Source organism: Phacochoerus africanus, chromosome 6, assembly GCF_016906955.1.
Source record: "Phacochoerus africanus isolate WHEZ1 chromosome 6, ROS_Pafr_v1, whole genome shotgun sequence".
NCBI classification, from domain to species: Eukaryota; Metazoa; Chordata; class Mammalia; order Artiodactyla; family Suidae; genus Phacochoerus; species Phacochoerus africanus.
In genome coordinates, this window is record NC_062549.1 from 127,426,510 (window position 1) to 127,453,229 (window position 26,720).

The following is a 26,720-nucleotide window of genomic DNA, read 5'->3' on the forward strand; positions in this document are numbered from 1 at the left end:
GGGACGCGAGGCATGAGAAACAGTGTTGTTCACGACCCCAGAAAATTCTGTATTGGAATAACTTCCTCTAAGGTTCGCCTGAAATCTGAACTAACCTCTCACAATACTTTGATCCTGATTTTACAAAGTTAACTGGAACTTGCACTGTTCTGCTGGAAAATCTAAGCCAGATCCACAAAGCCACTGGGTTCGTTTTCTATCTTCCACGTTGCTGCAGGGGTCAGTCTTGTAAAGGTTTCTGCCCAGACAAAGCGAGGGTACTCTCTGACAGCCTCCAATAGCAATTCCTCCTTGCCCTTCCAGCGGCAGTAATAATCTTTTTACCGCCCCTTCGGGTTCAATGCCGTCTGCTCTCAAAGCCAATGCCAATGTTTTATTACAGAGGCACTTCACTTCTAGGTACTGAATTTGTTTTGGTTCTTCATTGCAGTGAAACAAACCACCCCAAAATGTAGCAGCTGAAACAGCCATTCATCATTTCTCGTGATGCTGTGAGCTGACGAGGCAGTGCTTCTGTTTCACGTGGTGTTGGCCGGAAGGATGGGAGGGCTGGAGGGTCCAAAACCTCCCCATTGTAGGGCTGGCATTTCGGCCGGCTGCTGGCCTGAAGCTCGGCTTGAGCTAATGACCAGGGGCCACTTCTGCACACGGCTGTTTGGGCTTCCCCACAGCAAGGTGGCTAAGTTCCGGTAGGAACATTACAAGCTGTAGAAGCAGAAGCTACACCTCTCTTTAAGGGCCGGCCTCAGAAATCACTTCGCACTATTTCTGCCACATTCGAGGTAAGAGGGGCCAGCCTAGAATCGAAAGGGGGGAAATTGACTCACCTCTTGATGGGAAAAATCGCTAAGTATTTGCAGCCGGACTTAATCCACGACAGGATACCATGAGCATTTAAGTAATACACTGGGCCATAGAAATGAGTTCATTCTTTGAAAGAATTTAGTGAGTGCAGAATAAAAGCCCTCTCCCTACATGAAGATCAGATGAGGAAGGACTATCAGACAAGCAAGAGCAGAGAGGAACAGAGAGACAGGGTCAGTGAAGCAGAAAAGCAGCACAGCGTTTCTGAAGCACAGAAATCAGAGTCTGACGTCACAGTCAAAACACAGAGAAACCAGAATTCCCGTCGTGGCTCAGCAGTGAGCGAATCTGACCAGCATCCATGAGGACTCAGGTTCCATCCCTGGCCTCGCTCAGTGGGTTAAGGATCTGGCGTTGCTATGAGCTGTGGTGTAGACTGCAGATGTGGCTCGGATCCCGTGTTGCTGTAGCTGTGGTGTAGGCCAGTGGCTACAGCTCCGATGGACCCCTAGCCTGGGAACCTCCATGTGCCACAGGGGCGGCCATAAAAAGCAAAAAACAAAAACAAAAACAAAAACAAAACAAAACCCCAGAGAAACCAAAGGAGAACAGTGATGTCTAACTATCCGCCTGCAGCTTCTTCCCCAAAGCCGTGGGGAGGCAGCGCTTCTGGGAAACAGTCAAATAACAGGCTACATATTAGGAAAATTGCCCTCATCACCCAAAGCCCCAGAGGAAGCCACTGAGGATGACAGCTAAGACCACGGGAACAACTCTAGAAATCCTAGCTAAACCGGAGTTGTTGAACTTTAAGGAACACTGCTTTACTTCTTGGTGCTGAGGGTTATAAAATGCACTGTGCATTGAATTTAGATGGTAATTGTGTTTTTAGAAAAAAAGCTCTCAATTTTGGATACATTTATTTATTTATTTATTTATTTTGCTTTTTAGGGCCACACCCATGGCATATGGAGGTTCCCAGGCTAGGGGTCGAAGCGGAGCTACAGCTGCCAGCCTACACCACAGCCACAGCCACAGCCACATAGGATCCAAGCCATACCTGCAACCCACACCCCAGCTCTCAGCCACACTGGATCCTTGACCCACTGAGTGAGGCCAGGGATTGAACCCGCATCCTCATGGTGACTGGTTGGATTCATGTCTACGCTACAATGGGACCTGCAATTTTTGGATACTTTTAGTAAGCTACCAAATTATCAGAAAACATTTAAAATGAAGAGATGCTGCCGTCACATTACTGTAATATTAACACTAGAGCCTCGGCCACCAGGGGCCCCATTCACTGGTGGCTACAGACTTCCCAGAACGTGCAAACAGAAGGCCGCCTCGAACCCTTCTCTGTCATCTTCAGCGTCTCTCAGAGTGTTTCCCTGCCCCCTCCCATCAGCCCAGGGTAAGCAGGCCACCAAGTAGAGCCACACCCAGCCCCCGAGCGGTCTCTGGGGCCACACATGAACCCCTTTCAATGACCAGCTGATAGAGAGTTTACCAGTCCATTTGCTCCTCCTGATCCTTCTGCAGGTGACCGACCTTTCAGAGTCACATGGACTCTGTTATATCCAGGAAGACACCATGAAAATCGCAGTCTGACTCTTCACAAATGAGGAAGCAGATTTCGAGGTGTACAATAGCTTCTCCAGGGTCACAGGGAAGCAGAATGCGGTGTGGGGGCCAGCCTTCCTAATCTGAAAAGAACCGGGAGATGGAGAGTATTGCTGCTGGCCACCTGGCCGAAGCAGTGAGATAAAACAGGGGTTTGGAGCACGAAGGTGCAAAAATAGCCCAGAACATTTCTATGTTATAATTTTTTTTAACTACAAATCAAAATGAGATTTTTTTTTTTTCTTAGCTCTGGGACACACACTCCAGTGTATTCCAGAAATACTTCAAAATATGATTAAGCCACTAGTCTTAAGCTTTTCACTAAAGGTAACATTTATATGTGTTCAGTTATGGAGGTTAGGACTACAAAGGCATACCAAGGAAATATGAGGCCTTGTTTCTGCTTTCATGGGATTTACAATCCTCTCATGGCGAGAAGACGCGCATGGCTGAGTGAGCAGCACCATCTTATGCTGTCATTTCAGTGCCAAAGTGAGTGGGCTGATGGCCAAACCCAGTAAGCACTGCACTTGGTTCCACACAAACAAAATACCCAGAGAGAATGGGTGAGACATCACTGAGAAGGAAGCAGCACTTGTCAGAGAGAGGCCAGGATCTTTGTGTCTTCATGCAACGACCACGTGTGATGCCTACGACGTGGCAGGACATTAAGGGAGCCTTAGGGAGACACAGACGCATGAGACAGACAAGATCCCCGCTTTCGGGGACCCTACTGTGTAGGAAAGAGAGAGAAATGTACACATGGTAAAATCAGAAATGCTACGAAGAATACACAGCTACGTTAGACTGGGGAGTCAAGGAAGGCCTCTTTAAGGGACGATGATTTTTTTTTCAATTATAATTGATTTACAATGTTCTGTCAATTTCTTCTGTACAGCAAAGTGACCCAGTTATAATATATATACATTCTTTTTCTCATAATATCTTCCATCATGCTCCATCAAGTGACAGGATATAGTTCCCTGTGCTCTACAGCAGGACCTCATTGCTTATCCACCCCAAATGCAATAGTTTGCATCTACCAACCCCAGACTCCCCGTCCATCCCACTCCCTCCCCTCCCCCTTGGCAACCACAAGTCTGTGGTTCTCCACGTCCATGAGTTTGTCTCTTTTCTGTAGGTTCATTTGTACCGTAGATTAGATTCCAGATACAAGTGATGTCGTATGGTATTTGTCTTTCCGACTTACTTCACTTAGTATGAGAATCTCTGGTTCCATCCATGTTGCTGCAAATGGCATTATTTTGTCCTCTTTATGGCAGAGTAGTATTCCATTGTGTATATGTACCACATCTTCTTAATCCATTCATCTATTGATGGACATTTGGGTTGTTTCCATGTCTTGGCTATTGTGAATAGTGCTGCACTGAACATGCGGGTGCATGTGTCTTTTTGAATGAAAGTTTTGTCCAGATAGATGCCCAGGAGTGGGGTTGCTGGGTCCTATGGTAGTTCTATGTATAGTTTTCTGAGGTGCCTCCATACTGTTTTCCATAGTGGTTGTACCAGCTGACATTAAGGGCCCACCGTTAGAACAGAGACCTAAATGAGCCAATCATGTGATGGTATCGGGAAGATCATTCCAGGCAGAAGGAGCAGGAAGCTTAGGATGTGGGCACATCAGAAAGGAGGACACTGGCTGGAAAGTCCGAAGCCTGGGGCAAGTGGAGTAACACAGGCTGGCAGCCACGATGAAGCGTTTGGGTGATAAGCAGCGTAGGAGTGCTGCGGAGGCCACCGAAGAGCCATAAAGAGAGAAGCGGCCGATCTGCTTTTAGCTTTCAAGAATTTATAGTCAACTCCACACATCAGTGGGAAAACGTGGATGTATTCAAGAAGTCCAAAGACTGCCTTTCTCCGAATAAAGAAGGCTGTTCAGAACACAGGAGGGGACAGACCCACTGCCCTCAGCACTGCCTCACCTGGACTACTTATGTTCAGAGCCGGGTGACACAGTTTTAAGACATATGTCATGTGCACAACACCAGAGAGCCATGCCACTCAACAGTGAATGAAATTAATCGATCATTATGTCAAAGTCAAACGCTCTGCCACAGAGCTCATTCAAGATGAAACTGCCACAACTATAAACAATGACGGATATTTGCAGGAAGCGACAGAGTATAGGACCTGCTTACTCCTGACGTGCCTACTCTAGGAAAGCATGGCCACCTTTTCATTACGGAAACACGGCAAACCGATTCTATGCCTTAAAAACGCTACCTTAAAAGTCAGAAAAATATAGACATGGAGTCATGGACTCTAAGTCTCTCACAGACACTGATTATACTTCCTAGATCTTTAATATTAACAATGACCAATATCAAACACACGCGTGGCCTTTCCTACACACAAAACCAACGAGGGGTATAGGAAGACGACATTTTACCAAACGTATACAGATTTCATTTTCTATTTAACTGGTTTAAAAGCATCAAAAGGAGTTTACTCAAAACATCTGTAAGACGAGGTCTCCTTTTACATACTAAGTGTTCAGTATTTTTGGCCGCAAGCTACCAATGTAATAGCAATTGTCTTGACCATGTGTTTGCAATTCAGAATATGAATCTTACCCTGTGAAGGCTGGTCAACCGGAAACTCTGCAATTAGTTTCCACTTGAAAAATTCCTAGAGAGAAATCATGAACATATTGTTATATGCGATGCATCACAGGGCTGCGGGACAATCTACCCACGTCTGTGGCTCCAAACTTTCAAACATCTATGATAACTTTATGACACACACGAAAGATAACTTTTTCTGAAAAGGGAGTGCTGTTCAAGAGACCCCCTTCTTTTTTGTCTCTAATAAGAATAAAATAATATTTAGTAAATTAAATTATTAAATATTTATTAATATTTAATAATTAATAAAATCATCTCTAATCCAGTTAGTGAAAATAAAATCACTTTAGCAGTGTGCAAAATAGACTTCCAGATTTTTCTGTACTAACATTGGATTTATATATTTTTCATAAGTAGAAGAATTTTATCCCTATGGCAAATTGAATTTTCTCAACCAAAACGTTCACCTTTATTATGAACTCGTATTTTTTTTGCTTTTTAGGGCCACACCCATGGCACATGGAGGTTCCCAGGCTAGGGGTCCACTTGAGCTACAGCTGCCGGCCCACACCACAGCCACAGCAACACTGGATCTGAGCTGCATCCGCAACCTACACCACAGCTCATGGCAACGCCGAATCCGTAACCCACTGAGCAAGGCCCGGGATGGAACCCGCACCCTCACGGATGTGAGTCAGATTTGTTTCCACTGCACCACGATGGGAACGCCTACGGAGACCTCCCCCTTCTGACCTCTCACAAAACGTGTCAACTAAAACCCAGAGGGAGAAACAAGTCACTGCCCCAAGCTGCACATTTAATCTCAAATATAAACCTGACATTTTAATGAAGAAGGAGATAAGCATTCCATCTGAGCGATCCCTTATTTTATAAATAAAATATAGAAAAACTCATTGAAAATATCTCTGCTAATAAATAATAAAAAAATCTTTTAACAATCTATGCTTCTCATAGGAAAGAGGGAAACACGGGGAACAAACAAAATATTTCGGATCCTTTTTTCCTTCCAGTTTTGTCTTTGTTTCTGTTGTTGCTGGCCTGCTAGGTTCACACATGCAAGCCATTACAAAATCCAGGGCTATGAGATTCAGATGTTTCTGCCTCGTCATTTCCCATAGGTTTTCTTGATGTTGCAGTGTCTCTGAACATCATTTTTGATAGAAGCCTAATGGTTCATACGCGATATGTCATCGTTAATCAAATCACCTCCCTACTGAATCTTAGACTTTTCCCTTCACCTCACTGAGAAGGCTGTAAATACCCCTGTTTTCACAGGACTTCCTTGGCACATACCTCCAAGAGTAAGCTGGATCAAAGGGCATGAAATGCTAAGGCTGCTTTTTTTTTGGTCTTTTTGCCATATCTTGGGCTGCTCCCGCTGCATATGGAGGTTCCCAGGCTAGGGGTCTAATTGGAGCTGCAGCCGCCGGCCTACACCACAGCCACAGCAACGTGGGATCCGAGCCGCGTCTGTGACCTACACCCCAGCTCACAGCAACACCAGATCCTTAACCCACTGAGCAAGGCCAGGGATCGGACCCGCTACCTCATGGTTCCTAGTCGGATTCACTAACCGCTGAGCCACGACGGCAACTCCGAAAGGCTAAGGCTTCTGATACACAACATCAAATTATTTCCTGAGATTACACTCATTTTCTTTCCTGTAAACCACATGAGCAGTACCCTCACCGGATGTGGGAATCGTCATGAAAAATAAAAGCCTTTGCTATTTCCGTATAGGAAAATGATCTCGTGTTGCTTTATTGGGAATTTCCTTGGTTAACTAGGTTCATTGCTTCCCAACATGTTTTTAAGAGTGGCTTTGACGCCTCTTTTCTGTTTCTCATTAACTTAAACCAGAGCAGTGTTTTGCTGAGAAGATATAAACGTGGACTCTAAGGAAAACCTGTCAGCTCCGATGGAAGCCACTGCTGCCAAGCAAAAAACAGCAACCTGCAGCTTCGCGTCTTTACCCAGGCCCAAAGGCAAATCACTCCAGTTTTAGAGGTATCACCTTTCTTCCTCCCCTACATAAAAGTACAGGTGGGAAGAAAGAAATGTGAAAACTACTAAGGGGCAGCACTTCTTTGAGTAGAAATGAACAGTCCACATGAGGCAGGGTCAAGACGAGACTTGGACTGAGGCAGCGTCAGTGGGTTCCCCCGCCTGCTCTGCTGCTGAGGGGTAGAAAACGGGCGTCACCCACCCCCTGAAAAACATTCACTTTCCCCAAAGGTAGGACCCAAAACAAGTGTTTTCACTGAAAATATCAATGCCAAGACAACCTTAAAAAAAAAACGTATTCTGGAAGATTTGGAGATGACAAGCCTAACACGGAGAACTCCCTTTGTCAAATAAGAGCTCCTTTCAGAAGGTTCCCAGTGAGGGACATGGAAGGGACACTGGCAAGTGCCATGGGAAAAGGAACAACAGGGGCAATCAGGTTTCTGATAGAAAAAACAAAAGTTCCCCCGCCCCCCCCCCCCCCGGGCTTTTACTTTGAAAACGGAGAGTCCGGGTGCCCTTCTTTCCTTCTGGTCAGTGGCAACTGTGGAGGCCAGCAAAACAGACTCCTTTGTAGTAAAGCAAAGAGCCACTGTAAAAGCTTGGAATCTGAGACCGGCTTTCCATTTGGGTGAACTGTCTTCTAGAGATAGTTAAACAGACTCCTGCTCAGATTTAGCAAGAAGTCAAGAATCTCTGCAGTCACTTGATCTCCTTTTGCAGGTCGGCCGTGGCCAGAATCGCCTGTGACCAGAATCACCGTGACATCACACGTATTCAACCCGCCTTGGGCAGTTCCATACGTTTGAGGCTTTAGGCTGCAGAAAATTAAAGGAGCCTCTTTTCTCAATCGGACAGGTTCGAGCCACGAAGAGCAGATTTACTTAAAAGAGGGACACCTCACCTCATCCCTGCAGCCCACCCCCGGGTCACTGCCGTGAATCACCACCTCCAGCCGCACTGACCCCCCCAGGCTGCATTCACTGCTCTCCCATCTGTGTTCCTAGAACACCTTGCTAATAGTTCTCTCACACGGTTTAATGATAGCTAATGAGCTATGGCCTCAAGCTCATTGAGATTGGGGGTAGAATCTAATTTACTAATATTCTCAGGATCTATCCCAGCATCTTTCCAAGGCTAGACTGAGGGTCTGGATATTATGGCAGCTTCCCTGTACCCATTCATCAATGGGGTGTTGAAACCCCTTTGGAAAGTTAGCTAAATTAGACAAAAATAGTATCTCCCAGGACTCTTCTCAGGGGTTGTACAGAATGGGCTTGGAAGGAAAGACAAGGACTTTGTTACTTTCCCTCTGACCAGCTGAGCTCCCGAGACCTGGCAGAAGGGGGAACTAGAGGGACACGTCAGCTACGCTCTTCCCTCTCAGACAGCGCCCGGCTTCACTTAAAAATGTTGAGAATAAATATTTAAAGAGTAGCAGTCTGATACAGACGGCCAGTAGGCACGTGAAAAGATGCTCAACATCACTGACCATGAGAGAAATGCCAGCCAAAAGGTCCCACCTTCTTGGCAGTTCCCGACGTGGCACAGTGGAAAGGAATCTGACTAGGAACCATGAGGTTGTGGGTTCGATCCCTGGCCTCGGTCAGTGGGTTAAGGATCTGGCGTTGCTGTGGCTGTGGTGTAGGCTGGCAGCTGCAGCTCCGATTAGACCCCTAGCCTGGGAACCTCCACATGCCGCGGGTGCAGGCCTAAAAAGACAAAAGACAAAAAAAAAAAAAAAAAGGTATCACCTTCGGACAATGAAGTATCACCTCACACTGGTCAGAATGGCCCTCATTAATAAGTCGACAAATAGCAAATGCTGGAGAGGGTGTGGAGAAAAGGGAACCCTCCCACACTGTTGGTGGGAATGTCAATTGGTACAACTACTATGGAGAACAGCATGGAGATTCCTCAGAAAACTAAACATAGAACTAACATAAGATCCAGCAATCCCCCTCCTGGGCACACATCTGGACAAAACTATGATTCACAAAGGTACACGCACCCATATGTTCAGAGCAGTAGTCTTCACAATAGTCAAGACATGGAAATAACCTAAATGTCCACTGACAGATGAGTGAATGAAGACGATGTGGTGTAAATACACAATGGAGTACTTCTCGGCCATAAAAAAAGAACAAACGAATGCCATTTGCAGCAACATGGATGGAACTAAAGATTTGCATACTCAGTGAAGTCAGTCAGAAAAAGACAAATACCATATGATGTCACTTCTATGTGGAATCTAAAATATGGCACAAGTGAATCTATCTATCAAACAGAAACAGGGAGTTCTCATCATGGCTCAGTGGTTAACGAATCTGACTAGGAACGATGAGGTTGCGGGTTCGATCCCGGGCCTCGCTCAGTGGGTTAAGGATCTGGCGTTGCGGTGAGCTGTGGTGTAGGTCACAGACACGGCTCGGATCTGGTGTTGCTCTGGCTGTGGTGTAGGCCGGCAGCTGCAGCCCTGATTCCACCTCAAGCCTGGGAACTTCCATATGCCATGGGTGCAGCCCTAAAAAAAATGTGTGTGTGTGTATGACTGAGTCACTCTGCTGTACAGCAGAGATTGGCACAGCATTCTAAATCAGCTATGCTTTAATAAAAAAGACTGGCAGTCTGAGGAGGCATCAGATCATTAGCCTGCCCAGAGTAACACGTTACCGGTCCACCTACAGTGATCCCACGTCTCAAGCCTGCCCCCCCACCCCCGCCCCACACTGTAAATACTGAGTAAATAATTGTTGAGTGAGCCAATAACACCAGCTCAGGTTTCCCCACCCCGCCAGGAATCAAGTGAATGGAGGCACAGGCCCGGCTCCCTGCAAGGGCTGTGAACACGGCGCCTGTCCACACAGAGGGGGGCTGGAAGGGAAAGACGCAAAGCCGTGGGGACGGAGCCTCAGGCCTTTCCATCAGCTTGTGACAGGTACAGAGACTCAGAAGCAGAGGCTGAGCCTTCGCCCATCGAAAGAAAGGAGAAAAATTCCTATTTGCCAGCTTAGTCACCAAACATGACAGCTCCCAAATCCGAATGGAGAACTGCTGTCAAATTCAGCCCGACTGGCTGCGTTATAATGACGGTGAGTCATTTTGAATCAGTGATGGATCACTTGATAAATGCCACCGCATTCCTAAATGACCTTACTATCTCATCAAATTATTTCACAGTGTTTCCTCTGCACAAATTAACTGTATAATGCCACAGGAATAATGCTGGGTCCAGGGGACGCATCGGGGTACCACCCAACAAGGACCAGAGTCCCAGGCCGTTCTGTGCCACGTGTGACCAGGCCCACCTTCCTCCAGGAGCCCAGGCTTTGGGAGGGTATGGATGTTCCTTGTCACCCAGGGCCTGCCTCCTATTAGGTGCTCCGTAGGTTTATGGGTCCACAGCCCCGGGAGCTGTGATCCAGCTGATGATACTTAAATCCTGGGATGGATTCAGTCTCCTACCACTGATGGCTGTATGCCTGGAAAGAATGCCCTCTCTGCTGGATGGTTAACCCAAGGACAAAAAAAAAAAAAAATCGCCCTACATTGCAAATCAGTCTAGCGTTTAGATCAAGCTCACGGCTGGCCACAAAAATACCAAAGTTTAATGTTCACCACGTACCAACTGACCATTAAACACAAAAGATGTTTAAAATAAACACTGCTGCTCACTCACACCCTGCCCCCCCAAACTAGCAGCTGGCCCACAGCTGCTGCTTCTTCAGCATTGAGGGAGGGGTGAGGGTTCCACCATTTCCAACAAACTGCATCACAAACAGCTGCTCTCAGAAGAGTCCAGCTGCAGGACAGGCGCCCGCGCGGGGTTCTCCATATACCTGCCTGGAACGGAGCAGGATGGTGGGAGGTGGGAAGGGGAGGCCACCACCCACTGCGCACTCAGGGAGGCAGGTATTATGGTCACCACCCTGACGGTGGGACAGGTGAGGACTGGAGGGACGACGACGATGCTTGCTCTAGCTCACACTCATAAAGCACACCCAGAATTCACACCAGCTCTGACTCAGCGCCATCTGCGACACCGCCTCGCCTCTCCCCTGAGCTATGCTAAAAGGTGTTTTATATAGAATGTGACGCTGCTAAAAAAAAAAAAAAAAACTACAATCTTTTTTAGACAAACTAAAAGACCCAATCTAAAAAAAAGATTTTTTTATATATAGTTTCTCTGCTCATTACTTAGTATCCCATCTAGTGAAACAGAATCAACAACGGCTCCTCCCCCTGCTCACCTCTATCGGGTAACTCAAGGTCAAGGGCATTGGCTCCTGCCTCCGGCCTCCCCACCGCTGCAGATCCGCATCTGTGGCTCCTCGTCACGACAAGGCCAATAAACCCGAGTTTAATCTGTATTTAAATGATGCTTTACATGGGTTTTCTTCGTGGCTTTTTCCTATTACGATGTGCTTAAAGTAAATTTCTGCCTCATTGCCTAACTCTGACCTTCCTTCTGAAGGACTTAGAGAAGGACCGCATGTCTTCACTAAGTTACCTGTCAGGCCCGGTTCTTACCTGAGACTCTTAGGAGGAAGGGAGGGTAGCCGCATGGTTAAGATCAAGTCCTGACTGCGTCATCTACCCCCTGCTGGATCTTGCATAAGCTAAGGACCACTCTTCGCAACTGTAATAGAGAGAGAATAACGGAGATGTTTTAAGAATGAAATGAGGAAACTAAATCAAAGGCTTAGCACAGCAGCAGGTACAAAGCAAGTGCTCAAAAACGGGTGATTTATTAACCAAGCAGTAGGTTTATCTAAATGAATTCTTGAAAGGTTGGCTTTAAAGTATTATCCTGCAAAGAGAAACCAGACTGGATTAGGGAGGTGAGTTCTCCCCCCAAGGGAGTGATTTCCATGCCAGATTTTGCAACCTATCACATGACCCCAGTTACTAGAAAGTGTTGTGAAATATAAGTATAAATGGAATTTATTTCAAATATTTAATACATGACCGTTAGGGAAGACTGAGTATTATGAAGCCAAAACAATACACGGCGATGCAACATTTGTAAAAAGTTAAAAGTAACCTCTACCTTTTGATGCAATGCCTGCCTTCCTTAATAAATAAAGAAATAAAAATAAAATCAGGCGTTCCCACTGTCACTCAATGGATTACAAACCCGACTAGTATCCATGAGGATGCGGGTTCGATCCCTGGCCTTGCTCCGTGGGTTAAGGATCCAGTGTTGCCGTGAGCTGTGGTGTAGGTTGCAGATGAGGCTCGGATCCCGCATTGCTGTGGCTCTGGCGTAGGCCGGCAGCTATATCTCTGATTGGACCCCTAGGCTGGGAACCTCCCTATCCGCAGGTGCAGCCCTAAAAAAAACAACAAAAAAAAAGGCCTGTCTTTCCAATCAAGACTCATGTTGTAGACAAGTCAGATACTGCCAATGTCACCCCAAGCAAAGGCTGTGTTTTAAAAACTATAAAATCACAGATACACAACAATGTGAATGCAGTTCACGCTACAGGATAGGGCACTTAAAAACGGCTAAAACTGTAAAGATATGTTACATATATTTTACCAGAAGAAACAATCTGTCATCCTGTAAAACAGGAAACCTGTTCTGAGTGCTTTAAAATGAATGTAAACGGATTATATAAATGAAACATACAGCGGGCTCCTATGTACTAGAAAACAACCCACACATAAAAGTGCCATTTGACTGGGTCAGTCCCGCTTTGTCCATAATTCATTGATTATTTATTTATTTACTTATTTTAATTAGTTACTGTTCTTAGAGGGTACGGGTGCGAGTTGGCGTCGAGGGGGAGGCTGGCAGTACGGCGGAGAGATTGTGTGTGTGTGTGTGTGTGTGGTGTGTGTGGAAGTGATTAGAGAAGAGCCGTCCCAATCCCTTGCCTTAGTGGAGCAGACAGACTTACTGGGCACTCACACTAGTCAACCAATCCCCGAGGCTTCCACGATTAACAGGTGCCTTTGTAGGGTTTTGCCTCGTGGCTCCCTTGGGGTCTGGACTCTGGGCGGTGGGGATGTCCATTCAGGGCACGCGTGAATAAAGGCAGGGATCCCGATCCAGCCAGAGCGAACTTAATCAGAGCAGTAGCTGTCCTGCCTCGCCGTGGGCTCCACTGGAGAAGGACGAGGGGAACGGGGCAATGAGACTGGCTGTTTACATGAAGGAAAGTAACTGTCACTACAGCACAGGGAAGAATCGAGACCAGGAGGCATCTGGCCCTAACAGAAAGATCCCCGACAGCGAGTCGGGAGACCCAGTTTCTCCTGCCTGCTTGGCATCTAACTGACAATATGATGTTGGAAAAGTCATCGCACCTCACCTGGCCTGACACAGCCGAGGGATAGAGATGTCCCCTTCCAGCCCTGCCCCAGCCTAGGCGTGGCTTCACTGCCACTGGAGCTCAGAGGGACCTATCGGAAGAGACTCTTCTGGAGCGGTGAGAACTGAGCAGGGCCCATGAGAGCACCAGGAAAGCATTCATTCCAAGACGAAGGCGGTGTCTTTTCTCACCAAGAGTGCACCCTGAATGCTCTACCATCGGCAGCTAAGAAACTGGTCTTGGGGCAAAGAGAGGAAAAGTGGGCCAAACGCATCAGGAAAGCACTGATTCTGTTGTTGCTGTTGTTGTCTTTCGTCTTTTTAGGGCCACATCCACGGTGTATGGAGGTTCCCAGGCTAGGAGTCTAATCAGAGATGTTGCTGCTGGCCTACACCACAGCCACAGCAATGTGGGATCCTTAACCCACTGAGCGAGGCCAGGGATCGAACCTTCAACCACATGGTTCCTAGTCAGATTCGTTTCCACTGCACCACATCAGGAACTCCTGACTTTATTACAGTTGATTTATAATGTTCTGTCAGTTTCTGCTGTATAGCAAAGTGACCCAGTTATAAAAATACATATTCTCACATTATCCTCCACCACGTTCCATTCCAAGTGACTAGATATAGTTCCCTGTGCTGTACAGCAGGATCTCATTGCTTATCCACCCCAAATGCAATAGTTTGCATCTACAAACCCCAAACTCCCCATCCATCCCACTCCCTCTCCCTCCCCCTTGGCAACCACAAGCCTGTTCTGCATTGCACCCCTATGTTCATTGCAGCCCTATTCACAATAGCCAAAGCATGGAAACAACCTAAATGTCCACCAACAGATGAATGGATCAAGAAGACGTGGTACATATACACAATGGAAGACTACTCTGCCAGAAAAAAAGAACAAAGTAATGCCTTTTGCAGCAACATGGAAGGAACTAGAGACTCTCACACTAAGTGAGGTGAGTCAGAGAGAGAAAGACAAATACCATGTGATATCACTTGTATCTGGAATCTAATATATGGCACACATGAACCTTTCTGCAGAAAAGAAACACACTCATGGACCTGGAAAGCACTGGTTTTTAATTGAAGGGAAAAGGGTAATTGGGAACTATGGAAGGGTCATAAGCCTACCCATCCCTTAGGCAGCAGCATTCACCAGGATCCAGCCCTTGACCTGTAGCTTCTCTGCTCGTGCAGAGGCTCTCCTGGGGCGACATCCTCTCTTCTTAGGAATTACCCGCCACCTCTGTGTAGACGGTTTCCCAAAGCTACATGACTGGCCCAGCTCCCTAACCCTGTGCCTCAGCACCATCTCTCCAAAGTCTTCCTGCCACGCGCTGAGATGGCTGGAAGCAACTCAAATTCAGCAGGTCCCGGACCGAATCTGCCGCTTCCTCTCAAACCTGCTCTTCCTGTGTCCCCGGATACTGGAAGCGACATCAATGCTGACAGCTGAATGATGCTGGAGGTGGGTGGTCATGTCGGGAGCTCAGGCACCTAATGCCAAACCTTCTTTTCCTCCAGTCTCCGAAATCTTAAACTACCCCTTTCTTCTGCATCCCTGCTGCCCCTGCTCTGTGTGGATCCTGCCCCATCTTTGGGGAGGAGGCTGAAATATTCTCCTCTCTCGCTTCCTTGGTCCCATTTCCATGCTGCAGCCAGACAGTGCTTTCTAAAACACGTGACTTCCGGATGTGGCTACTTGTTATTACAACAACGATGTCTTGGGGTGGGGGCAGGGCAGCCGCTGGCAACGGAGCACGAGGCAAACGAGGACTAACCAGCTTCTCTTGCTGTTTTATTAGCTCTTGCTATTTCCTTCCCAGGAATGCCAGCGTCTGACCCCAAAAGGTGAGGCGGGCTGGACCATACACCGTAATGGCTGTGATCACCCCTCCCCTGGGAACTGCTGGAAGAGGAGGAAAGGACGCTTCACCACGCCGTTCACTGTGGGTACAGACACAACCCCAGGAGCTCAGTAGAGCACCTCTAACCTCAGCTCGCACCGCCCGGGTCAGGGATCCTGATCCGGTCTGGCTGACTGCCGAGCGGGGAGGGGAGTTTTAAAGCCTCTGGCTCTGTTGGCATCTCCAGTTACTGGTTGGTGCCTGGGCTCCCAGATAGCAGGCGTTTCTTTAGGTTTTATTCGACTTCCCGGTCAGCAGTAACTGCAAACACAGTCAATTCTGGGAATCCAGAGTGATTTCCCTTCTGCTGAGGTGCTGCTCTGGAAATGCGCTGGAGCAGCTTTGGGGAACTGCAAACTGCCTCCTTTTTATGTCTTTTGTTCCCCCAACGCTCCGCTCCCCCCATAAGCAAGCGTGAGAGGTAGGGGCTGGTTTTCTCTGCTCACAGTGGGAACTGTGCACGAACAGATGCCTGCCGCCGCCGCCACCTGCACGAGCCAAATGACGCACCCCATCCAGGCAGCCACGACCTTGCCGTCAAAGTGTGGACAGTCACAGGGGCCCCGCGTCGATTGTCACGGTAAAAGAAATACTGTGGAAGCACTTTGCAAGCATTGAAGGTGCACATACACGCAAAGGGGACTCACAAAGCAAGCCAGCAAAGTCGAGTCATTCTTTGCCAGTAAAGTAATTTTAAAAGTGGATGTGTTTGGAACATTATCCTAAATGGAAACAAAACCGCTCATAAAGGAGCTTTATTTACACCACGTTGGTGGCAAGGAAATAAACCAGCAAGTGTAATGAGGTCACTGACACCGACTCACACTCAAGTCCTGCTACAAAGTCAGAAATAATGGTTTAAAGATTAGGTCCGGCCGGGGGTCCAGGTGGACACGAGTGACTGACACACAAAACTGCAGGCATCTCATCGCTGTGAGAAGATGAAACCTGAGCAGAACGTTCTCCTCCAAACCCCCCTCACGTACCATTCACAGGGTCACCTGGGGATTTTAAAAAGGAAGAAGGAAAGCAAACAACACTGCCACCCACAACCTCTGGCTGCCCGCCCGACCCGGAGGAGCCCTTCCAAACCTTCCAGGCAGCCAACCCTGCTTATCTCCTGGGCTCCTGTTTTCCCTGGAAGCAAAGGGTGGGAAGCCGAGGCTTGAGCAAGAGCCTAACAGAGAAAGAGGTCAGTTTCGACAAAACAAGCTCTTATGTCATCGACGTTTCAGGTAAAAAGTCCACGCTCACCTGGGGGTAAACCACTGCTTCATATCTGCCTCCTGGTTGACGGCTGTGAGGGGTCACAAACACCGGCTTTTGCTTGTCCTCTGCGGGAGCAGAAACGCCTGCCTCACTGGGGGGCACACACGGCGAGTGGTCTGCTTTCTGACACCAACTGGGTGTCTGGCGGGCGGTCGCATTCTTCACTTAGGTTAGAGCCACGCTCTGCAGGCTCAGGCGCTCAGTCCCACAGCAGCCCCCACTCTCGAGGCCAGTCTCGACCCCAGGTCCCCGGACTGGCCACACTTCTGGGCCGTGTGATCACAGGTCCGACGCTCCCACCACCCCCTCCTCCAGTTTGCTACTTCACTGGAATTACTCGCACAACTCAGGAGAACGTGTATGTTCACAGGTTGGTTGGAGAGGGTACGACTTGGCCACAGCCAAATGGGAGAGAGGCATAGGGTGAGGTATGTGGTGGGGGCAGCGGTGGGAGTGGGGGCGGGGGTGGAGCTTTCGTGCCCGCTCTGAGTTGGCCACCTCCCGGAACCTCACTCATCTGGAAGCTGTGGGGCGCCATCCTTTAGGGGAGTTTATGGCAGTTTCATTATTTAGGCATGACTGATGACATCACTGGCCATTAGAGATCGAAAGTCTCCAGCCCCTCCTGCCCCCCCAGAGGTCAGGGGTTGATTGAAAGTTCCAACCTTCTAATAACCTGGTTGGTTCCTCTGGTCACCAGTCTTCATCCTGAGACTATCTAGGGACCCACTCAAAGTCCCCCTATTAGCATAAACTCAGGTAAGGTGGAAAGGGGCTCATGATGGGTAACAAAAGAAGCTCTTAAATGCAAAGGGTTTTAGGAGCTCTGTGCCAGCGACCAGCCAGGGGCAAGGATCAAATAGATCTGTGTTTCTTATCATACGACTTGTAGATTTGGCTTAGCTGTGGCCTTAAGAATAGTCTGAGGATGCTCTGAAGATACTGAAGTGATGAGAGTAAGGTCAAGCTTCTAAAAGAACCCGCCAAGAACTAACAGGAGTCAGGAAGAGCATCCACCTTCCAAAGCAGTGGGTCTGGCTCTGGGTTTCAGAACCCAGAGGTCTCTGCAGCTCCCCTGGGTGGTTACAGAGGCAAGAAACCATGTTCTCTTTGGAATTTTAGAGTTGTGATGGTTTCCCAGGAAACAAAAGCCACATTTCCCACCTGGAAGTTTAACACAGGACATCTTTTTTTTTTTTTTTTCCCCCAAGAACAGTTGACCTCAAGTTCCTGTCGTGGCTTAGTGGTTAAAGAATCTGACTAGGAACCATGAGGTTGCCAGTTCAATCCCTGGCCTTGCTCCGTGGGTTAAGGATCCCGTGTTGCCATGAGCTGTGGTGTAGGTTACAGATGTGGCTCAGATCCCGCGTGGCTGTGGCTCTGGTGTAGGCCGGTGGCTACAGCTCCGATTTGACCCCTAGCCTGGGAACCCCCATATGCTGTGGGAGCAGCCCAAGAAATGGCAAAAAAAAAAAAAAAAAAGAATAGGTGACTTACATGGTTGTGTCAATTTCTGCTAGACACCAAAGTGACTCAGTTATACGTCTTATCCCAGGGACTGGATACGGTTCCCTGTGCTTATAGCAGGACCCTGCTGTCTCTCCATTCTAAATGGAATCGATGGCATCTACTAACCCCCAGCTCCCAGCCCATCCCACCAAACACGACTTCTACATCAGGGTGGGGCTGTGGCTCTGTGGCAAATGCAGCCACACACAACGTGCACCAGCTCTGGTCAGTGATCCAGGTTTTTCCTTCGTGCCCAGCAGATGAATCTACAGTTATTTCTTAGCAACAAACCAGAAGAAGGGTTACACAGGAAAGCTAATAACCACGTCTCTTTTTCCTGTCTTTTTTTCTCCCCTCTCACTCCATACACAAGAAATAACATTTTTCTATTTACATTTAAAAACTGTGTGGTTTTTTTGTTTTGTTTTTCTTTTCTTCTTCTTCTTCTTTTTTTTTTTTTTTTGGTCCTTTTAGGGTTGTCCGAGGCACATGGAGGTTTCCAGGGCAGGGGCTGAATCAGAGCTGTAGCTGCCAGCCTACACCACAGCCACAACCATGTCAGATCCAAGCTGCGTCTTCAAGCTACAGGACAGCTCACAGCAACACCAGATCTTAACCCACTGAGCGTGGCCAGGGATGGAACCTGCGTCCTCAGGGATGCTGGTCAGATTCGTTTCCGCGGAGCCACGAGGGGACCTCCCAACATTGAGGGTTTCTATTGTGAAAAGCCTTATGCATTCAAGGGAGGTAACACCTTAGTCCCTGTTAGTTGAACAGGAAAGGAAGAGGGCCGTCTGTGCCACCAGCTGGTGCCATGGTCAGAGACGGTACCGAAAGAGTATATGGGGACTGTCACATCTGGCACCCGCACTGCCACTAGGTGTCTTCAACAATCACGACCTCGCTTCTGCTGGGTGCCAAGCACCATCTCAGATGCCGAAGGGGACAGAAAGCTGTCACACTCAGACAGAGCCTTCAAAAGGAGCTTGTGCTTTGGCGAAATAAAGCAAGAATACAAGAAGGATCCAACCAATGGATCACAAGGTTGTGTTTTAAAGCAAGATATGCCAAAGAAATAACAGCCACTGCAGAGGAGCTATGAGCTGGACTAAGAAAAACGTACAGGGTTTATACAAATGGGAAGCAAAGGGGTGAGGGCTGGAAGGGAAGAGGGTTACCGATGGGCACGCGACAATTTAGGTGAAGGAACCAGGGACACATAAGAAGGGAGGAAGGAGCTGCAGTTAGTGAAGAGACATGCAGGGATTGAGTGGAATTTTTGACTCAGAAATAATAGAGATAGCGCAGAAAGCAGATTAGGGTCAAGTATTAGAGTCTAGAGGCTAAGAATTTTTCAAGATATAGCTCAGCTTTAAACATACAACACGCACCTGAGCAATAATTGCTTTGGGATAAAAGTATCACTTAGAGAATTAATAGCCAAAGATTTTTATGAGAACAGAAAGGAATTTAGCTTTGACCCTACAAGCAACAGGGAACTGCTGATGGTATCTGAGCAGAGGAGTGATGGAAAAATACACTTAAGGGCATATTTGTGTATGTTATGGAAATTAATTTGAAAGCATCAAGAAGAATTCACCAAAGGGGGTTTGCGAATGAGAATCAGGAAGCTTCATTACATACTAAGGTAGATATCAGATCACCTTGTAAAATACAATAGAAAGGAAATTCAAAAATTAAAATACCAAGTAGAACAATAGCCTTGCTTTTAAAAAATTAAGCTTTCAGATTAGCCAGTGAAATGATGCAACTGGACCAAAAAACTAGAGTTTGAGGGAACAGGCTTTTCCTAAAAGGCTTCATTGATGTTTTCAAAAGAGAAATGGATTTGATTAGCTTTCCTCCACTAGATGATACTTAGATGCGTTGATGAAATTAGATGCTCTGAGGTAAAACTATCCCTTCAGAATCAGCAGCCAAATATTTCATGTGAACACACAACAACAGTCATTTAAAACACACACACAACGGTGCCAGACATAGTAGTGGCTGCTTGAGATATGCTCTAAGCAGGCCCCCAGCCTGAGATGATACTTCGCCTTTCTTCTAGAAAAATCCTTAGGCTTTACGTCACTCGCCCTGTAACCAAACCTCTGTTTAAAATCAAGCCACGATTACTCTCCCTACAGACTAATACTTCATTTGTTTCACAACTGGTTCCTAATCAAATGGTTCTGTAGACTTCGCCACAAATAATTTAATTAAATTCAATGCCCCTCCCCCCAAAATTTTTTTTTTAAGTTTAAGGAACTGATTTGCCAGTTTAGGCATGAGAAATCTTATTTCTACAAAAATTACTACACGAACAAAGTCTAAGTCAAACCAAAATGCATCCATTAAAAAGCAATCTTCTTCTCTCATAAACACTTTATTTCAATATTTCCCAGCAACAAACTTGTGTGGACGAAGCAGGAAGTGAAACCAAATATGACCACGCCGTGAAAGCAGCGTGAAATGAAAGAATACATTTGCAATTCGCTGAAGCGCTATTTAAAATGCATTTAAAAATGCCTTCTCTTGGCAGTATCAAGTTAATCAAAACCGTAATAAGAGGAATTTCAAAAGCAGAAGTCTTCACTTTGTTGCTGGGCAGTTTCCCGCTCAATCCTCTATGCAAATGTCTTTTCCCCTAAGCCACCAGGCTGGCTCCTCTGAAACGCGGGCACTCGCCCCCAGGCCTGGTGAATGGTGAACAGGGTTAAGCCATCATTTTCATGCCACTAAGTTTGCTCCCCAGCAAAGCAGCTGCAGTCTTTATTGACTGGCTTGGGAGAAACGTCCCTTTGCCTCCAAGGTAACAAGCACAGCCTGTGGCTCCTGATTATTTTGCTAGGGTGACTGTCATTCCCTGTACTTTAAAGTTAGAAACTCCTCAGAAGCAAAAACTGCATTTTGTTGTCTGAGTGGTTGTGTTTTTAACTGATCATGAAGACAGTGATGCAGACATGGCGAGAGTTGTAAGCATCGAATGATGAGTCCTACCATCAAGGAGGGTGTTACCAAATAAGCTCCGTTAGAGGTCATTTTTTTTTTGTCTTTTTGCCTTTTCTAGAGCCGCACCTGCAGCATATGGAGGTTCCCAGGCTAGGGGTCCAATCGGAGCTGTAGCCGCCGGCCTACACCGCAGCCACAGCAACAAGGGATCCAAACCTCCCCTGTGACCTACCCACAGCTCATGGCAATGCCAGATCCTTAACCCACTGAACAAGGCCGGGGATGGAACGCGCATCCTCATGGATGCCAGTCAGGTGTGTTAACTGCTGCGCCACGACGGGAACTCATCTTTCCCTTCGGGAATCATCAGTCCCACGCTCCCCCACCACACCCCTCTTTCCTAGCAGGTGGCCTATGGAAGAAGGCGCTAGAAGATACCCGTGCAAAACTAGAATGCATTCTCATGTACTGATATTATTCTTCACCCTTGTTTTTAATTTTAAGCAGATCTGAGTGCCTTACCATGAAAAAGAAAGCAATATGTTCACAGACACTTCTCAGCAATCTGAGCAAAGTCGTTCCCGCAAGGGATCCTGAAACTTCCTATCAGAACCTGTACAGGCAGAACGCAAATGCGAATATCAGTGCTACTCTGCAGACAAAGCAGACGCCCTGCTGCTCTGGGAGAGGGAAATTTAAAGGAGGGAAAAACTTATGAATGTGTTGTAGTGACACCGGTCAGCATGCGTATGTGACCGTTTAAAAATGGTGTGTGTGTGACAGTGTACAGAAGGATGTGGGTAGTGAATTTAATAAACGTTTGAGAGCCTACTCTGGGCAAGAACTGAATTACTCCTAAGCAAATGAGGCGGTTCCGTTGCCTTCGTGTGTGACTAGGTGGAAAAGACCCCCCAGGGGTCCCATGAGCTCGTCTGTGGACCCATCACGTGGGTCAGTCTGGAGGCAGGTCACGCCCCCCTCAGCCTCCTCCTTTCCCGCCACCGAATTTTCTTCCTGCTACTTTTTCGCTCCCTGTTCCAACTATTACACTTGCGCTGCAGGGCCTGACCCTCTGGACAGGGGAGACTTTGCTGAGTATTTGCTCTGGACAAGCAATACTTGTCAAGAAGGAATGACAATCAGTAAGTAGGAATTCGTTTTACTTTCGCATTTCATTTCATACTTACTCTTAAACAGCTCTGCGATAGGGAGAAGGGAACATACACACTGCGAATGCGGACAGGACTACACAGAATCGGGGGCTGAACCGCACAGTTGAAACGACGAGATCCATCTGTGCAATGCCTTGAAGTTTATGGATCCTTTTTTACCCCCGTAAGGGACTTAAATCATGCCCTTGACGTTGCGACAAGGACGCCAGTTCGGAGAGGAAAAATAAGCTACCTGAGTCAGATGTCTGGTGAACAAAGAGCTTGGTCCCCTGACACCAGCATCGTGGTGTTCACACCATCCGGAGGCGCCTCTCGCAAAGGTCAACAATCGGAGTGGGCACGAAGCACCTGAACGTTCCAGGACACGCAGCAGCAGCAGCAGCAGGAAGGACTCCACCTGGGCAAAGGCACGAGCAGTGAGGCCCTGAGTGAGGAAGAGCCATGAGACAGGGGGTCCCACTGAGGACAGCGTCTTCAGAGCCAGAGGGAGGCGGTTTCACAAAGAGGCGAGCTGGCGAGGACACTTAGGACCTAAGATTCCAGAACCAAGCGTATGGCTTGAGCTGACTCCCCAAAGAGAACCACTGTGGGTTCTACAGCAGAAGGCAAGCAGCGTGTTAGGAAGACGAACCACACGGGGCACGAGAGCTACTCGAATTCAGAAGGGAAGGGAGACAGAACGAAGGCAAAGGGCAGGATCCTACTGCACCCTCAAAGGCGGAGCAGCGAGGGCCTGAACAAGGAGTGTTGTGAAAATGATGGGAGCAAATTTAAGTGGTGCTAACGGAAGAACTGGACTAGCGCTGGCTGATGGGAGAGATGACGAGAGGAAGCAGGAATGAATGCAGTTGGGCGAATGGCTTTGTCATAAAGCACGAGGTGTTATTCCAGTTCTCATTGGAAGACCCAGGAGCAGGCTGGTGAGCAATTCTGCTCTCTCACTTTGAATCCAGGATAACTCACTAGCATAATTACGGTTTCCTGCTTTTATTAGGGGGTTGGCATAGCTCAGGGTTGACCAAGTATTGCTCTCAGGAGTGGATTCCGTGGGAAAGTTGAAGGCAGTGAGGTGAGAAGGCCGTTTAGGTTCAGGTCCTCATGAGACCCTGGTACCGTGAAGGGTTTTATGTAAGGACGTGAAACAACCTGGTCCGCGTCCAATTCCAAATTTAGAAATTTAGTATTTGCTGCTTGGGTCACAGCAAGAGAGGATTCACAAGCAGGGGCAAATGAGCAATGCAGGTCAGAGACTAGATCAGTAATCCAAGGGCTAAGAGCAAGAAAGAAGCCTTGAACCTGTGACTGAGTGTGAAGAGAAGGGGATAACAGCAAATACTTTCAGGTACTTTCACGTAGCATCACTCTTGAGCACCTGCGGGAAGGCGCACTGCGAAGTAGCTTAAGGCACGGATTCCAGGGTTACTCAGGTACCAGCCAGGACCGGCAGCGGTGGACCAGATGCTAAGATGCCCCAGGGCTCGAGAATGAGCGACCACCCTGGTTTTGGCCCCATGGTCAAGCCTGAAAACTGGTTGGTGGAGAAGCGGGATGACTAAGGTTTTTAAAACGCTGAGTTTGCTGTGGGATGTTCCGGTGGTGAGGTCTAGTAGGAAGTGACACTGGCGCCTCGGGGAGAGGTGAACATAGGAATGAGTTCGTTACTACTCGTTTTTGCCTTGGACCCCAGCCGGTGTTGAATTTAAAGGCCTCTGCACATGGTAATTTGAAAAAATAAGCTATTTAAAATAAGGAACTAAAGGCAGACTGAGTGAATATCCACTATACAGGAGTTCACGTAATACTTTCCTTGATGAATATTCCTACTTAAAGATGAGAATGTAATTTTTTAGGAAGGTGACTGAGTTGTTGAAGATATACAAAGTCTGTATGTAATAAAACACCCCCCCCCACACACACACACCCTTATTCGAGTGGCTTCTACTTGTCAGCTCAGTTGGAAGTAAACAGGATTAGAAGATTTTAAATAATTTCCAGCCTCCTCGTTGGAGATGCTTGTGCCTTGTGGACCATAAACAGCCAGCTCGCTAACAAAACGTGTTCGAGTATATTTTTCATTGTACTTGAATGTAACATAGCTGTTCTCTCTCCCACCCTACTTAAATCCCTTTTGTGCTCTACACCTCCTGGTTGGTTGTAGAAATAGTGGCTATTTCTCTTTAGCTGATCAACAGAGTTAACAGAAACAGGAAGGAACGTCAGATGTGGTATGTTTTGTATTTTTATAAATACCAATCTTCCCTTTGCTAGCTTTGAAAGAGTTGAAAATCCTCGGGGAATCCAATTCTGAAGACTACTTCCTGTTTGGCTCTTCTCAATGTAATTTTACCTCTGTTTAATGGACTATATAATTATTTCAACTCTTTTGTGTGTCTACCCACTCGGCAGTCAGCTTCACCAGTGCAGAGCTTTTATCTGTAGGGTTCAATGATGCACCCTCAGCTTTTACCTCAGATAGTAGGAGCTCAATAAATAACTGCAGAGTGAATAAGCCAGTCCCGTGATTACTGGACTTCAAGAGCTTAACATGTGTTTGTCCCTAGCAATCATGACTCCATCTCCATGTCCCAGTTTAATCATGAACCATGATTTCTATGATCTGGATACTCCAGAGAGGTTCTCTCAGGACCTGCATCACAGTGGAGCCCTGCAGGGCACGGAAGGTTGCTGGCACAGAGAAACTGACGGGGGGTACCTGCAGCAGGTGTCAGACTCTCCCAGGTTCTCTAGGTGAGTCCTCTGTCGAGCTGTCTTATAAGGAAGAGTACTGATTCTTCTACCCATCTTACTTGGACTTCCGCTTTCCTGATCTCAATTCCCATTTTCAGCATCTGCTTCAAGAGAGACTTCCTTTTGGTATTCTTTTTTTTTTTTTTTTGTCCTTTTGGTATTCTAACCCCAGGTTACCTGAGCTGAACATCTGGTATTTTCATTGCTTGACTTTTTTTTTTTTTTTTTTGGTGCGGTTAAACCTAGAGAATGGTCTAAACCTGTATTTCTTACACAGCCTAGACACTCATATAACTGAAAATTACGAGAGATAGTACAGACTGCCTACCCCTCAAGGTTCTTATTGCCCCTCCCTGTCCCCCTTATAAAACCTAATAATTTCCTCACCACCCTGTTTGATGGGAGAATCAAAGGGACCACTTGCATTCTTTATTCTGCATGATTTTTTTTTTCTGGTCAACTGGATTTGGTAAGTAGGAATTATTATACAATCAAGGACAAGAAGATACTATTACCATTCTCCAAATGCATGTTAAGAATGAAATTAGAGGAGTTCCCGTCGTGGCGCAGTGGTTAACGAATCCGACTAGGAACCATGAGGTTGCGGGTTCCATCCCTGCCCTTGCTCCGTGGGTTAACGATCCGGCGTTGCCGTGAGCTGTGGTGTAGGTTGCAGACGCGGCTCGGATCCCGCGTTGCTGTGGCTCTGGCGTAGGCCGGTGGCTGCAGCTCCGATTCAACCCCTAGCCTGGGAACCTCCATGTGCCGCGGGAGCGGCCCAAGAAATAGCAACAACAACAACAACAACAACAAAAAGACAAAAGACAAAAAAAAAAAAAGAATGAAATTAGAAAGGACTCCAAACTTGGGACAAAGAGAGGTATTCTAAGCTACAAATTTATGCTACAGATGTCCCATTTGATGTCTAGCCACACGTTAGAAAAGACGCTGTGCTTGTGTGCTCTTTGGGAGATGTAGTAGGCATACAACCTAGGCTGTGTGTTTTAAGTCACTGGATGGGGTCGACTTGAATGCACAGGCCAGCAATTCCAAACACATCAATTTCATCTGCAAGGCAACGTTGAGAAAGGTTCTCGTCATCTGCAGAGAGACAATTCACTTGACAGCACTCCTTGCTTGAGCAATGACTCAAATCGGGTAGCCTGGAAATAAATCTAGAGGGTACACAGCTGTCACATAGCCCAAAGTAGTCCTCTGAGCAGCAACTGGATTCATTTCTCCCTGTCTGTACAACTGGTTCTGCAAAAAGGCCTGCAATCCAGCCAGTGCCTCCCTGCCCCACGGTGAAGGGTAGCTTTTCATTGTCGAGGGAGGGCTCTGCTGGATTCCTTTACACTCACAGGTATGGGAAACTGCACATAGCGATTTCTTCATTTTGTTTAATGAGAAACCATTAAACTCAATGACCTATGTGAACCAGTTACACATAAGGCCCTAAAATTAAAGCGTATTATTTTATCAATGTCGGCATCAAAATCTGAGGGACAGACACGTACCAGATTTGTAGTCTTAGCCAATTTTCACAGTGTAAATATTCTAACCAAGGCCAGTTTCAAGCCACCAACTGGACGTGGGGGCAACAGGAAATATGCAGCAGGTGCCTACCTGCACTCCACAGGTACAGGAGACAGGCTAACCCCAAGAGAAGAAGCAACAGCAAATGACGGTCAAATAATTAGGAAGTTATGAGTACTATGTTTATTTTAATACTTTTAAGTTTGTATAATTTTTTTTTTGTCTTTTTGTCTTTTTGCCTTTTCTAGGGCTGCTCTGGAGGCAT

General features: G+C 47.1%; 1 protein-coding gene across 3 annotated transcripts in view; it reads right to left on the reverse strand.

Annotated features, from left to right (window-relative positions):
• The window catches only part of LRRC8B (leucine rich repeat containing 8 VRAC subunit B), a 69,034-nt gene that overhangs the window by 21,185 nt on the left and 21,129 nt on the right, over positions 1-26,720 (reverse strand). Inside the window, exons 1-4 of one of the 3 annotated variants that reach the window (XM_047785345.1) lie at positions 22,404-25,118; positions 11,568-11,676; positions 5,022-5,076; positions 2,315-2,510 (exon numbers count right to left, since the gene is read on the reverse strand). The gene's annotated coding sequence lies outside the window, so the exon portion shown is untranslated. Of the gene's footprint in view, positions 1-2,314; positions 2,511-5,021; positions 5,077-11,567; positions 11,677-22,403; positions 25,119-26,720 lie in introns of those variants that run through there. The other 2 variants (XM_047785343.1, XM_047785344.1) reach the window with 2 other exon arrangements.